Source organism: Lissotriton vulgaris, chromosome 3_1, assembly GCF_964263255.1.
Source record: "Lissotriton vulgaris chromosome 3_1, aLisVul1.2, whole genome shotgun sequence".
In the NCBI taxonomy this organism is placed as follows: domain Eukaryota; kingdom Metazoa; phylum Chordata; class Amphibia; order Caudata; family Salamandridae; genus Lissotriton; species Lissotriton vulgaris.
In genome coordinates this window covers 1,940,313,939-1,940,327,068 of record NC_141689.1, presented here as the reverse complement: position 1 = coordinate 1,940,327,068, position 13,130 = coordinate 1,940,313,939, and positions in this window count along the sequence as shown.

Here is a 13,130-nt window from a genome sequence, read left to right as displayed (position 1 = left end):
CCTGACACCTCTGTGCTTCTCCATCTCCCCTACAGATGGCTCTTAACCTCATCTGAGCTTGCCGAAAAACTTGACACCTGCCGACTTACCGGCTATCGTGACAGCCAACAAACCCCTATCAATCAAGGACATAAACCATTTCCCACATCATCCCAGCGAGTTTGACCTCCATTTGTTTTCCTATGGGGCACTGTTCCTGACTGCAAAAACTCATCCCACACCAGCGCAAATGCCTTATGTTGGACTTGGCCCTTTTTGTCTAAAGTTCCCTGAACTTTTTGCCTTCCCCCTAGACCTTTTTTCTGACATGGTGTTGCCAACTTAGATGCTTTGGGCACTTTGACACTGCTGATCAGTGTCAAAGTGCAAGTACTCCCTGTGTAAAGTGTAATGGTAATTGGTTAGCCATTATTGGTATGTTTGCCGTACTAGTAAAGTCCCTAATAAAGTGCACTATGTGTGCCAGGGCTGGTAATGCAAATGCTACTAGTGGGCCTGCAGCACTAATTGTGTCACCCACCCCAGTAGCCTTAAAGAGAGAACTCAGTCCTGCCACTGCAGTGCCTGCGTGCAGTTTGTTAAACTGCCCTGTTGTCCTGCCAAGTGCACCCACTTGCCAGGCCTTACCCTTCCCTTTTTATGCACATCATCATCCGTATGGTAGGACCAGGGTACCCCCCTGGGCAGGGTGCAGTGTATGTGAAAGGTAGGACATGTACTGACATGTGTACCATGTCCTGACAGTGAAATACTCTCCATTTCGTTTTTCACTGTTGAAATGCCATCTTGCCCATAGGACAGAATGGGAGAGGCTGTGTAATATGTTTCCAGCCTGTCTTCTCATAGGCTTAAGATGGAGAGGTGAAGTTTAGTGTGCCTGAACTCACAATTTAATAACATCTTTTTGTGAAGGTGGTTTTTGCATTGTGTGTTTAGAAAACACTCTTTTAGAAGTGGCTGGTTGTTTGTGTTTTAACATTTGTGTGTCTCTGCCTGGTTGTGGATTGACTGTCTGGATTTGAGTATGATAGGCTCTGGGAAATAACTTCACCCAGGGGAGGAGGTGAGACCTCAACAGGCTGACCTGCATCTGGAGTATAGGGGGAAGAAGTAGCGCCTGGAGGTGTAGAGGCCTGGCTGCCACCATAAAACAATGGCTTCATCTCCTGCTGAGTGATTAAGGATCCAGACCACCACTATCAAACGAAGAAGGTGTCACTGACAGGGAGACACCCAGAATTGGTTTGGACAGTGGTCAGTGCCCCCTTGAACACAGACTTCAAAGACATTTAGGGGTATAACTATGAGAGCTGAAACCCCTGGACTTTGGAATGGAACTGATCAAGACTGTAATGGATTGAAACAACTTTGTGGTCAAGAGGAACCTCTGCCAAGGAAGAAACAGCTGAACAGACTGAAGGAAAGGACTGACCCTTGCTGTGTGTTCTGGGGCTGGCCTGCAGTTTGCCGATTTAACCAAGGAGAGGCTAAAGGGACTTTGCTGTGTGCTCTGTCCCCCTCCATGAAAGGACTTTGCTGTGTGCTGTGTCCTGATGTAACTTATCCTCAAGGTCCCGAGGAGAGCTGGCTCCCTGTTGTGGAAACCCAGGAGCACAAAATGTTCCAGGTGTGTCTCAGAGACGCTGTATGAGTGTGCTTTTTGCAGCCCGAGACCCTATTAAGAATTGCCCTGTGATTGTGGGCATCAGGAGTCCAAGTGAGTCTCAGCGACGCTGTGTGCGTGTGCTTTGTGCAGCCTGAGACCTTCGTGAGGATCATCCTGTGACCGTGTGCACCCGGAATCCAAGTGAGTCTCAGCGACGCTGTGTGTGTGTGCTTTGTGTAGCCTGACACCTTCGTGAGGATTGCCCTGTGACCGTGGCCACCAGGAGGCCAAGTGAGTCTCAGCGATGCTGTGTGCTTTGTACAGCCTGAGACCTTCATGAGGATCGTCTTGTGATCATTTGCACCCGGAATCCAAGTGAGTCTCAGCGACGCTGTGTGTGTGTGCTTTGTGCAGCCTGAGACCTTCATGAGGATTGTCCTGTGATCATGTGCACCCGGAACACAAGGGAGTCTCAGCGACGCTGGATGCGTGTGCTTTGTGCAACCTGAGACCTTCGTGAGAAGTGCCCTGTGACTGTGCACAACCGAGCTCAAATGAGTCCCAGCAAAGCTGTGTGTGTGTGTGTGTGCCCTGTTGCAGGCAGAGATCTTCATCATTGCCATCGTACCGGACCGTCATCCCCAGAGGAGCTGTGCCGCCGGTCCGAGCCAGTCTTTGCCAAGGAGGGACCTCGAACCATCCCCGTGTCGGGGGGCCCGCGTTCCACTGCCCAAAATCAGCAAAGCAGCATTGGATGCCCAAGTCCCGAGGAGAGGAGAGCAAGGTCGCACCCCCCAGGTAACGCTCAGCGAGGGTGCATGTATCACACATGGGGCGTGGTGCGAGCTCGGAGAGAAACACTTTCGGCCTTCCCCATTCTTGCAGCGCGAGCCTCCGCTGAAGTCCATATTGCAGCCCGTACTTGCCGAGGAGTAGCAGTACCGGGTCCAGAATGTGGAGCTACACGTTGTTTTACACCATACCCGTGTTGGGGGGATATTTGGTAATAGCTGACCGCGAGTCAGCCGGAGTGGCATAGAGACTGTCCCAAGCACCATGATTGGTGCCGGAGTACATTATTTTGGCATAACAAACTAACTGATTGTTTCATTACGCATTGCATAATTTTGGTTTTACGAACTGCCGGAATGTTGCATTACGCATTGCATTATTTCAGAATAATGAACTACCTGATTGTTGCATTACGCATTACATCATTTTGGTATTACGAACTGCCTGATTGTTGCATTACGCATTGCATTATTTCTGCATAACGAACTGCCTGATTGTTGCATAATGAACTGCATTATTGTTACATGACAAAGTGCCTGATTCTTGCATTACGAACTGCATAGCATTGCATTAGGACTGCATTGGATCATCTAGAATTGCTCATTAATACTGCAAGAACCTACAAGGGCTTGCTGGCCTAATAACCAGGCAGGTGAAATATTATAAATACGCATATGTTGTATTATTACTGTGTGGTCTCATCGTATATTTTTTTTATATAAACATATACCTGTTTTTATGAAATTTGTGTGGAGTCCATTTGTGGTATCATCATTGGGCTACTGAGAGCGGGGTTGCAAATACTTTACACATTTGCCTTGAGATAAGCCTGGCTGCACCTGCCAAGCTACCGAGGGGGTGAGCACGGGCTATCTGAGAAGGTGTCCTTCCTTTCCCTGACTTAGAAGCAAAGGTCCCTATTTGGCCTAAGGTACCAACCTCCGCCAACTAGAGACTCCCAGTTCTAACACCTTACATGTCCATCCCAGTAACAATCCAAGGATCAGTTGCATCACACACACACTTGCCTATCGCCCACAAATGAGCTGGCATTGATATCTTCCTGTTGTCTGCCCCTGGGGCCAGCCCAGAGACCTTATCCACTTAAAGCAAGAAAGAGCATCAGCAAATTCATTGTGTATTCCTGGAATGTGGGATACCATGTAAATACCATTCACACATAAACATTCCAAGGCACAAACTCTCAACAATCGCCACAACTTAGGTACCTTTGCTGACTGGCGATTGACCATGTTCACCACCGACATGTTATCAACATTGAACAGAACTGTTTTGTTCACAAAGTGTCGCCCTCACAAACAGATAGTCACTGCCAAAGGGAAAAAGTCAAGGAAAGCAATGCCGCGCCCTTCCCAACTTCAAGACTACCGGCCATTCTGCTGCAAACCACCGTCCCTACCAAAACATGCCAAAGCTGTGCCCACCCTTGGCATCGGAAAACATTGCAATTGACCACTCCATCTGTTCTTCAACTCATGCCATTTATTTATTTTTATTTTATTTATTTACTACATTTGTATGGCGCAACAGCTACCCTGAGGGTTTCCCGGCGCCTTGGAGTTATGTTAGCTGAACCGAAGACAAACCGTGAATACTATTGGTTAAACAACCATGTTTTGGCTCCCTTACGGAATTGGGGATAGCTCGTTTCAAGACGAAGATTGAGTGGAAGTGAATTCCAAAGGACCGGCGCCATATGAGTGAAAGAGCAGCCACCCAGGCGTGCCCGTTTGTATCGTGGGACGACAAATTTAGCCTGAGACAGGGATCGTAGGTTTCGTGAAGGGATGTATCTCTGTGCCAACTTACAAAGATAAGTGGGAGCTTCCTTCTTGTCAATCCGAAACATGTAACAGAGTGCTTTAAATTTTACTCTGTTCACTATTTTTAACCAGTGCAATTTTTTCAGGTGTTCCGTCATGTTTGTGCGCCCTGGCAGACGGAGGAGCAACCTGGCTGCAGCGTTTTGTATGACCTGAAGTCGATTTAAAATGTCTTTGTTTGCTCCTAAATAAAGAATGTTTCCGTAGTCCAATCTAGAACCTATCAGGGCCTGTACTACTGTTCTTTGTGCCCCTTCTGGGAGTTGCCACAAACTTTTCCTCAACCATTTGAGGATTACAAAACATGTTGAGGCCATTTTGGCCGTTTGTGGTTGAATTGATAGCTTGTCATCAATTATTACCCCAAGGTTACGAGCGGATGGTACTGCAACCGGGGTCGGACCCATTTCTACTGGCCAATGGGAAGGGCCCCACAGCTCCTTATGATTGCCTAAGAGGAGCAGTTCTGTTTTATCCCCATTCAATTTTAATTTCTTAGAATCCAACCAGTCTGCCATTCTCAAGAGGCCAGAGCGAAGGGGAGAGGTGATAGATTTGTCGGTGGCTGTTAGGGAGAACACAAGTTGAGTATCATCCGCATAAGAATAAATAGTGAGGCCCATTTCCTCTGCGATTGAGGCTAAATGAGTAACATAAATGTTAAACAGCAGTGGGCTCAAAATGGAACCCTGTGGTACTCCGTGAGGGGAATCCAGGATGTCGGAAGAGTTATTGTTGGAAAACACCTGGAATGTCCGGTGTAGAAGGAATTGTTCCATCCATCTTAGCGCTTTCCCTCTTATTCCGATATCCTCTAGCGCCTGTACCAGGGTATTATGGGAGATCGTATCGAAGGCGGCACTCAAATCTAAAAGAATGAGTGCCGCCGTACCGCCGTTATCCAATTCCGTACGGATAGCTTCCGTGACACCCAAAAGTGTGGACTCCGTGGAGTGTCCTTTCCTAAAACCTGACTGGGAGGGATGCAGAAGGTTGTTCTCGCTTACAAAGTCTGCTAGCTGTTGATTTACATGTTTTTCTAGGATTTTTCAGCAGATTGGTAGTAGCGCAATTGGACGGTTTTGGATAAAACCTCTGGGTCGCTATTTGCCTTTTTTAACAGGGGAACTACCATGGCATGTTTCCACTCGGCAGGGACCACAGCCTCTTCTAGGGAGGCATTTAACAAAGATCTAATCACACCCAAAATAAAAGGATCTAACTGTTTTAGAATAAATGCTGGAATTGGGTCTTGTGGTGAGCCCGATCTAATACTGTCTAAAATCTTTGCAAATGTAGGGTTATCTAAAGGTAACCAGCTGAACAATGCTGTCTCGTATCAGTTCTCCCTGATCTCAACTTCACCTGGGAGAGAAGTCGTATCTGACGTAACTGCGTCAGTCTTAGTTTTACTAAAATTGGAGTGAATTTTAGTTATTTTATCATTAAAAAGGTTTGCTATGCGATTACATTGCAAGCGAGATAGGGACTGGGATTCTGGCTGTACATCTACTCCTGCAAGGTTTTTCAGAACTTTAAAAAGAGTGCCAGAATTATTTTGTGTTCCTAAAATTGTGTTTTTGGCGTGGTTGCCTTTGGCAATTTTACAGGACAGATGGTAATCATTTAGTGCTTTTTTATATAATTCTTTCGTGGCAGGAGCATAGTCTCTTCTCCTCTAACTTTTTACATTTACTTTTTTCTTCCCTTAATTCCTCTGAGAACCACGGAACTGGAGGGTGACATGATTTTTGTTTGCTCAAGGTGAGTGGGGCTATGGTGTTTGCAGCTTTGGCTAGCCAGCAATTGATTTCTTGGTAGTCACTAATTGTGCGCTCATTGAGGACAAAGTCCGGACAAGTGCGAATAATCTGTGAATTGAGGTCATTTAAGTCTACTTTTCGCCAATTCCTGGACCAGACATCTGGTCTCGTCTGGTTTATTGTAATGGGAACCCATATTTTAAAATAATTTAAATAATGATCAGACCAGGGAATGGGTAAAGCGGGCTCACATTTTATGCGGTAAAAATTGGCAAATACTGGGTCTAGTAGGTGACCAGCAGTGTGTGTGGGGCCACTATTCCACAGGTGAACATTCAATGCTTCCAAATCCGAGAGAAAATTAACGATCATAGGACAACTGCGATCCTCCAGATGCAAATTGAGATCTCCAAGAATTGAAAACATAGATGCTTCCATTATCAGCGGGGCGAGTACCTCAGAGAGGGCTGCAGCCCATTCCCCACCGCCCCTGGTGGGCGATAGATCAGAGTACCCGTAAAAGTGATGTTCGGAGTTAGAGTGAGTTTAAAAAGACCAGCTTCACAGTTGGTTAAGTCGACATCCTCCCATTTACATTGAAATGTTTTTTTTAAAATGACACCAATGCCACCTCCGCCTTGATTTTGACGGTTTTTGGTAACTATGGTGTAGTTTGAGGGAAGGGCAGTGGCAATATCTGGCCCAGAGCTGTCGTTTAGCCAAGTCTCTGTTAGAAATAATGCGTCAGGCTGCTGATCTGTTAACAGATTGAAAATGTCCTCTTTGTGTCTGGGCAATGATCTACAGTTTGTGCTGAGGAAATTAAATTGTCTGTCGAGTATTGTATTCATAACAGAGGTCTTGGTCATACAGCTGCCATTTTCCCCTGTTATATGGAGGTAGAGGTGGGATGGAGCGAATTTGCAGTCAACGCATCCAACTGGAGGTACCTCTAAGCGCAAAGTCTCACAATTGACGTTATGTGTTGGCCTGAGTTTCAGTAGCTCTTGTCTGGAATAACTAGGCGCCAGATGATTTTGAGCAGGGGGGGTGGCCCCTGGACCCATCTTGGCGCGACGGGCGCAGACGGGCTTGCCTTTGGCGCGCCTTCGGCGGACTGCCGGCGCGCCCGCTGCGCGCGTCTGCTGCGCGAAGTACACATCCCCATTTAAATAGGGTTCCAGCAGGGTAGTCCCGCCCCCGACCTCTAACCCGTGTATGTCCCGCCTTCACTCCCTCCACATCGACCGGGAAAGCCTGTGGTGGAACGGGGAGGCGGCGGACAGAACTGCGGGTGTCAGAGAGGTGGAGGTAATTTACAGAATCATGATTTGATTTAAAAATCATTGAAATACCATTCCATTCCTTTAGAAACGGACACAAAAGCCTCAAGTCCTCCGTCCCCCCTGCCTTAAGTTGCACCCTGTGGTGTGGGAGTGAGGTTCCTGTCAGTGCCCCATCCAACCGCTTCCCAAACGTCCTCCCTGTCTTTTTTTTTTTTTTTTTTTTTAAATATATTTTTATTGCAGGAATTAGTAAATCGTTACAGTATCGACCAGCTTTGTATCATAGGCAGTATCAACAGTATAAGACCCATTGGCCCCCCACCTTCAATCCCAAACACAGCCATCCGGCCCACAACCCTGGGGTCGGGCGGCGAAATACAGAGGGGGATCCGTAGGATGCTTGAGCTGGTCCGGATGATACACTGTCCGTCATCTGCTTTTCTAAACAAGCCTATAAACCCCCCCAAAAAAAAAAGGAAAGAAAACCCCCACCCACAAAGAACTACTAAGCAAAGAAACCCCACCCCACCCCACCACCAGCGCCAGGGAGCTACCTATACAGGATCTGCCTTGGGACCCACGGGGAAAGCAATAGGACCATCAGTACAATCGTTTACCGGGACTCGGGGCGAGTCGCTCCTTCACTTTCCGAGTCGCTGGGGGCACAATAATCCCTGAGGGCCTGAACCAACATTTCCCATTCCAGCGCGGCCTCCTGCGCCTTCTCATTACGCTGCCTCCAAGCTAGTTGATATCTCAGCGCGCTCTCCCCCTCCGCCCATTTCAAAAGCTCACTGTGCCATCTGCTGCCTGTCGGACCAACCCGTGCCTTCCAGTTCCTGGTCACCTCTCGCTTAGCCAGGAGGAGCCCTAGGTCGATGAATTTACTAGAAATTTTATTTCTGGGGGTATGGGGGAACCAGTGCAGGAGCCCCACCGCCGCATCGAATGACAAGGCTCTCCCCGTCACCTCCTCCAGGGTCGTCTCTACTTCCCGCCAGTAAGACGACAGACCTGGACAGGCCCATAACATATGTAGGAGGTCCGCTTCTGGAGCCGGACATCTAGGGCATGCCGCCGAATTCGTGGCAAAATATCGCCGGATTTTCACCGGGGTTAGGTACGCTCTATGGAGAACGTAATAGTGTACCAGCTGGAAACGGGCGTTGCGAGTGCCCTTCCAGGCTCGTCTCACCAACTGGGACCAAGTCGTCTCCGGGATCTCCCTACCAATGTCCTCCTCCCAATGGGTTCTGAGAGTGGTGAGAGGAGCTAACCCTTCGTTAATCAACCTGCCGTAGAGGCAAGTGACCGCCTTCACCGTGCCCGCCGACATCATCACGTACTGGCACACCTGAGATAAGGGGGGTTCCTCCTGCCCGTTCTTCCAGTGTGCCTGGATCGCTCTCAAAATGGCCGAGTGTAGCAGAAAGTCACCACGGGGGATCTCGAAGCGGTCAATAAGATCTTGAAAGGACAAGAGCGCTCCGTCCTCGTATAAATCCCCAACCAGCTGTAAACCGGCATCCTCCCAGGCCGCCAAGCGCGACCAATCCCCTCCATGGGGGAGGGCCGTCAACATACCCAACGGTATTTCAGGCGCGTACGGGATCCTCAGTTGGCCCCGGGCGTGGGCCCGGTTCCAACACAGGCGGATGGTCCGCTCCTCCATCGACAAGTCCCGAAGGGCCAATCGCTGTTGCAGCGCTATAAAGGATAGAACATGCCTGGCCATGCCCGTTCCCCTCCCGTCTTCCAGGCCCCGGAATTCCCTGGCGACCTCCTGGGTGAAGGTCTGGAGCTGCGCCGCTAGATAATACTTTTCAAAATCCGGCACCGCGAGCCCCCCCTCGTCTTTCGGTCTCATCAGGGTCTTGAGGGCCACCCGCCGGCGGCCCGATCCCCAGAGGAATCCGACCACCATGGAGCGTAGCAGTCGAAACGTGGCCGGTGGGACCCAGATCGGTAGAGTCCGGAAATAGTACAATAGCCGGGGAAGCGCCACCATTTTAAGCAGGGCGATCCGTCCCGCCACCGAAAGCGGCAGCGTGGCCCAAAAGGCCATGCAGCCTCGGAGTGCCCGAATGCTGCGGGCAATGTTCCCATCTAGGAGGTCAGGTTGGTCGTGATAAACAAACACCCCGAGGTACTTAAAGCAGTCGGGTTCCCACCTAATCTCCCTACTCAGGGCAGGGGCAGGAGTGCCCCTGCGTACCGGAAAAAGACAGGTCTTGGGCCAATTCACACGGAAACCCGAGACCTCCCCGATCTCTGTAAGCGCCTCCGCCGCTCCACGTAAAGCGTCGATCGGGTCCTCCAGGAAGAGCAACAGGTCGTCCGCATATAGTGAAACATAATGCGGGCCCGCAGGCGTCCACAAGCCCGTATAATGGGCTCCCGATCGAAGGTGCAGCGCGAGTGGCTCCACCGCCAGCGCAAAGAGAAGTGGGGACAGTGAACATCCCTGCCGCGTGCCACGTTCTACCGGATACCGCGAGGAGATCAGCGGTCCCGCCCGGACCCTGGCCGACGCGGAGGCATACAGAACCGTGGTCCACCTAACAAAGCCCTCCCCGAGGCCGAATCTCCGCAGTACCGTGCAGAGGTAGTCCCACTCCAGGCTATCAAAAGCCTTCTCTAAGTCCACCGACAGGACGACCGGGGACGGGGCATCCACGAATGGTTCCCCTAGCAAACGGAACAGCCTGCGGATATTCATAGTCGTGTTCCGTCGTGGGATGAAACCAGCTTGGTCCACATGCACCAGGGAACTCATGTGTCCCAGCAGCCTCGAGGCCAGGATGCTGCTCAATATTTTATAGTCCACCGTCAGCATCGATAGGGGACGGTAAGACCCCGGGTCGGACGAGTCGCGGCCTGGCTTCAGGAGAGGAACCACCAACGCCTCACACATCGAGCTCGGGAGTCGCCCCAGCCTCTTCGCCTCCCTGTAGACCACCAATAGTCGAGGGGCTAGGAGGTCAGCGTAAGCTGCATAAAACTCCACCGGCAGGCCATCTAGGCCCGGGGTCTTGTTTCTCGCCATCCGTTTGATGGCCCCACGGATCTCTCCCAGCTCAATGTCGGATCCCAGGGCTTTCGCCACTTCCTGCTCCACCGTGCGGAGCTCCAGTGGACGTAAATAATCCTCAAGTCGGTCAGGATCTCGTGCGGAGCGACTACGGTATAAACCTTCGTAATAATGCCGGAAGCAGCTAAGAATCTCCGGTTGGGTGTGCACCTCGGTGCCGTCCGCCTGTCGCATACTTGTCGTCGATTGGGATTGGCGCGTAGGGTTCGCCAACCACGCCAACAACGCGCTCGATCTGTCCCCCTCAGCGATGGACCGGACCGTGTAGGCCTTATAGTCAAAACAGCGGAGCCGTTCGACCTCTGCCGCCACCTTCTCCCTCGCCTCCGCCGTTGGTACTTGCAATTCCGGGTGCCCGGGGCGCCGAAGTTCAAGCTCGCGGAGTTTCCGATCCGCTGCATCTAAGTCAGCCAGGATAACCCGCCTCATGCCCACCTTTTTAGAGATACAGTAACCCCTCACCACTACCTTAAAAGCATCCCACTCTAACGCTCTGGTACTCGCGGTGCCGCCGTTGGACGCAAAAAATTCCACCACCTTGTCCCCCAGGTCCGCCCTGAAAACACTGTCCTCAAGGGTCTCGGGTTGCAGCTTCCAGGTGGGCACCGCCGGCCTCCCGTGGAACCAGCGAAGGTCCAGCAGGAGGGGGTTATGGTCCGAGATGGTCCTGGATAAGTACTCGGATCGGACCGCCGCCGAGACCAGTTCGGGCGACCCCAGAAAGCCATCTAGTCTGACATGTAACTCATGAAGGCTCGAGAAATACGAATAATCTCGAGCTGCGGGGTGATGCGCTCTCCAGATGTCCGTCAAACCCCAGCGAGTCTGCCAATCCTGACGACCCTTAGCTGTGCGACGAACCGGAGAATCGGGAAGCGGTGGATGCGAGCGATCAATGTCCACGTCCACTACGGAATTGAAGTCTCCGCCAAGCAGAAGGGGCCCGGAGAAGAAGTGGGCCAACGAGCCCGACAACCCGGAAAGGAAGGCAGTCTGGTCCACGTTAGGAGCATACACACAGCAAACGTTCAAGTCCCTCCCTCCCAGTGTTCCCGAGATGGCCACATACCGCCCCCCCGGATCTACCACTGTTCACGTGACCTGGAAGGGGACCCCCGCCCTGATCCATATTAGCGCCCCTCTAGCATAAGCGGAGTACGAGGTGGAAAAGACCTGCCCCCGCCATCTACGCTGTAGCGCCGCCCCTTCCGCCTTGTTCAGATGAGTTTCCTGCAGCAGCGCCATTTGCACTCCCCTACGCACTAAATAAGCGTGGACCTTGTGGCGCCTGGACATAGTATGAAGCCCCCTTACGTTCCAAGTGACACATTTCAAATTAGCAACATCAGCCATTGTCCCATAATGTTCTCGCACAGTCTCCCCATCCGGGTCCCCACAAAAAAAATACATCATTCCTCCCAGCACTGATGGCGGCCATTTCCCCCAACCAAAACCAAACCCCCCAAGAACGAACCAAACCCTCACCCACCCACCCCAGAACAGGACCCAAACTATACCATCCAGATCCCATCCAAACCTCGCCTTCCAGCAACCCAATAACCCCAACTAATCCCACGGTCGCCACCGTGGGAAGGCCTTAAGGGCCAGGTGCGGGCTGGGCGGAGGCAGTGGGCCCTCGACGCTTAGGCCACCAGGACCATTGCAAGCCCTAAACAGTGTCGACAACCTCTCCCGGGGCAGAAACAGGGGCACCCCCCCCCCCCCTCGTTGTCAGCAACTTATGGACGGCAACCGCCTCCCCCCTGCCGGGCCCCCACCCAAAATAAGGCAGCAAACCCCGTTACCCTTGTCCATCCAAAAGGTCCTCCACCGATTTCGGTGTGATCACCGGTGTATGGGCACTATCAGTCACTGAGTCCTCCGAGTCCGATGGTGCCACCTCTTCACCCAGGTTTTCCTCCTCCTCGATAGCTTCGTCCCGTGCACCCGACAACTCCGACAACACTTCCAGCACTCCCCTCCGTTCCGACGACGTCTCTGCAGTGGAGGGCCCTCCCGTGCGGCCACGGCGATTCCTGATCCTCCTGGATCGCCGCCTCTGTTCCAGCTCATCTGCCTGTTGGGACGAGGAGCCGAAACCATCTTTCCCTGCTCTATAGAGCTCGAGCCAGGCACAGACATCCTCCGGGGTGTCGAAGAACTGAGTTTTGTCGTCGATTATGATGCGGAGCCTTGCAGGGTAGAGAAGCGAGTACTGGATGCCCTTGCTCCTGAGCTCGCGCTTGACCGCCAGGAAGGAGAAACGCTTACGTTGAGTCTCGTAGGTGTAATCCGGAAAAATGTTCACCTGACTGTTCGCTACTTTGAATGGACCATTACGCCTGGCGGCATTAAGGATTAAATCCCTGTCCCGAAAGTGCAACAGCCGCGCCACCACCGGCCTCGGGGGGCGTCCCTGTTGCGGCGGCTGCGCCGGGACTCTGTGGGCACGCTCCAGAGTGTAGAAGGAGGACAGCCCCTCCGGAGCCACCGTGTCGCGGAGCCAGGCCTCCAAGTATGTCACCATGTCGCCATCTTCGATTTTTTCCGGGAGGCCCACGACACGAATGTTGTTCCGCCTGTTGCGGCCTTCCGCATCCTCCGCTCTCTGCTCCAGGGACGCAATTCAGGACAGGGCATCCTTCATCGTCGCAGCCAAGGTTCGCTGCGCCGGCTCCAGGGCCTTCACCGAGCTCTCCACTTCTTTGACCCGGTCCGAAAGTTTGCCATGGTCCGCTCTGAGGAGAC